Here is a 2,768-nt window from a genome sequence, read left to right as displayed (position 1 = left end):
GACCTTGATGAACTTTTGGAAGTAATCTTGCGAACCATATTAGGTTCGATTTTAGACCGAATCGGTTAGTCCCTTCGACCATTTTAGTGAACATTTTTTAACTTTTATGGCGGAGGTACCGATATGACTTAAACTTAATTTGGACAAAACATTACGAGATCCATAACATGGACCGAGAGTTATCATGAGTTCCAACCTGCCAGACAAACAGAGATACAGACGGACGGACGGTGGTAAGTACTTCCATCTTGGCTGAAACGAATATCGTCCAAACATATGTGAAGTCTTAAATCATTATTTTGATGAAATCTATACGATACAATCCTAGTGTATATAATCTCGTAATCTAAAGTCTGAGGTTACAATTACACTTCGGTGATGATAAGTAAAAATCAAGTGACGCACAAAAATTCATTTGTCTTCATTATTTTCTCATACTGTTTAGCAGCAAATTTGTCTAAAACAGAATAACAAAATTTTGGCGATGGCAGTAAAACAAATTTCTAATTGGCTTTCAATATGTAGTCCACGAAGGACCGACCCTTCATACATTTTATTCAATAGATTTTTTTTATATATTTCCATTCCCATAATACTGAACTCGTTATTTTTGTTATAACCGGATGAGTTTTAAGCCTCGAGAGCTCTATACAGTTCGAATAAATAAAAGACATGGGGTATATTCATTAAGGAATTAGCATTTGATAGTGGTATGATATGACATGAAGAAGTAATTCAGATTTTATTGGAAGTTTCACTCAAAAACAACTTACAAACAAAAATTTTTAAAATATTTTCTTACAAAACTTGTTATTGATGTACATTTTCTGTTCAGAAACTTAAGAAAATATAAGTTTTAATTTGAAATCTTCAAATATACAAACATTTTTATGAGAAAAAATATAATAACTAGTTACAGTAGCTTAAAAAATGTTGTTCGACCAAACCATTTCGGGGGGGGCCCGGGCCCCCCGTGCCCCCCCCCCCTGCGTACGTCCCTGCTCCGATGAACATTTTTGGTGGGAAAGTTTCGTAACCGCAGAGAACCTCAAATGTCAAATTACGGATAGTTCAGTCAAAAAATGTAGCTAAAACCCTCAAAATACAAGAAATCGAGAGGTCCCGTAATATAGGGGCTATACCAACAAAACATGGACCCATGTTCACAATTTTAGTTGGAGAAGTTGTGTGACCACTAGGAACCTCAAATGCCAAATAACGTATAGTTCAATCAAAAAATGCGTCTAAAACCCTCAAAATACCGATAATTGGGAGGTACCGTTATATGGGGGATATACTAAAACATGGACCTACGATGACAATTTTGGTGGAAAAGTTTCGTGACGGCAGGGAATATTAAATGTCAAACTACGGGTAGTTCAGTCAAAAAATGTAGGTAAAACCCTCAAAATACAAGAAATAGGGAGGTGCCGTTATATAGTGGCTATACCAACACCTATGTTGAAAATTTTTGGTGGAGAGGTGTTGTGATCACGGAGAACTTCAAATGTCAAATCAGTTCCGTTAAAAAATTAGCAAAAAATCCAGAAAATATAGAAAATCGACAGGTCCCGTTATATAGGGGATATACCAAAACATGGACCTATGTTTGCAATTTTCAGTGGAGAAGTTGGGTGACTGCAGGGAACCTCAAATGCCAAATAACAGGTAGTTCGGTCAAAAATGTAGCTAAAATACCGAAAATCGACAGGTACCGTTATATGAAGACTATACCAAACCATGGGCATATGTTTAAAAATTTTGGTGTAGAAGTTTTGTGACCACTGGGAACTTCACATGTCAAATTACAGTTAGTTTGCCTTAGAATTGTGGCTAAAATCCTCAAGATACCGAAACTCGGGATTTACCGTTATATGGGGGCTTTACCAAAACATGGACATATGTTTGTTGACAATTTGTCGTAGAGAAGTTTTGTGGCTGCAGGGAACCTCAAGTGTCAAATTACCGGTAGTTTGGTCGAAAATGTGGCTAAAGCTACAATCCTACCCTACAAATGTTCAACATTTGTGTCTACGTGCAGTTTAAGGTCTGTTCGAAGATCCTTCGGAAATGGATACCGATGCTGTTCGTTGTGGTCCTATTTACAGCGATATTATGTTTTCCGTGGACAGGTCCATGCTTCCTGATATACTAGTCCAAAAGTTATACGATGACCCATTGAAATGACTAGTGGGAGCGATATCTGTCGAAAAAATATGACTCCCAAAATAAGAACCACTTCCACAATGGACTATGTCGCTCCATTCCTTTAAGTACCTCCCTCCTCTGCAACACTTTTGAACTTTAATCCTAATCCATATTTTAGTCGGCAAGTTCAAATGTCCAAAAAAGTCCACAAAATACTGAAAAGACCCTAAATACATTCGATATGGCGTAGATGAAAGTTTCATTTCACATATGCTGAGGATATATCTCTGTCGACAAAGCCGACTGATACTTTTTTACTTGTAAAGTTTGTCAATATGTATAAATAATTTTGACAGAAAGCGGTCATAGCTTCAGAGTTGTGTTTTTAATGTTTTTCAGAACCTGTTCTACCTTCCTTATTGTACCATGGAGCTAAATAACATTCCATAAAATTTCTAGTGACTCTCTAACCGATTCAGAGCTCTAAGTCCTTCATATGCTTATTATTTAAAACAGCAAAATAACGGTTTTGTTTGCTTTGAAACCGCTCAATCTAACTATCCATAAGCTACCAAAACAGCATGCTACTATCCCACTATAGCATGGCAACAAAGGGGTAT

This window comes from Musca autumnalis, unplaced genomic scaffold (genome assembly GCF_047663935.1).
Source record: "Musca autumnalis isolate F117 unplaced genomic scaffold, ASM4766393v1 scaffold_2, whole genome shotgun sequence".
NCBI classification, from domain to species: Eukaryota; Metazoa; Arthropoda; class Insecta; order Diptera; family Muscidae; genus Musca; species Musca autumnalis.
The sequence above is the reverse complement of the archived record's forward strand: the minus strand, read 5'-3'. Positions refer to the sequence as shown.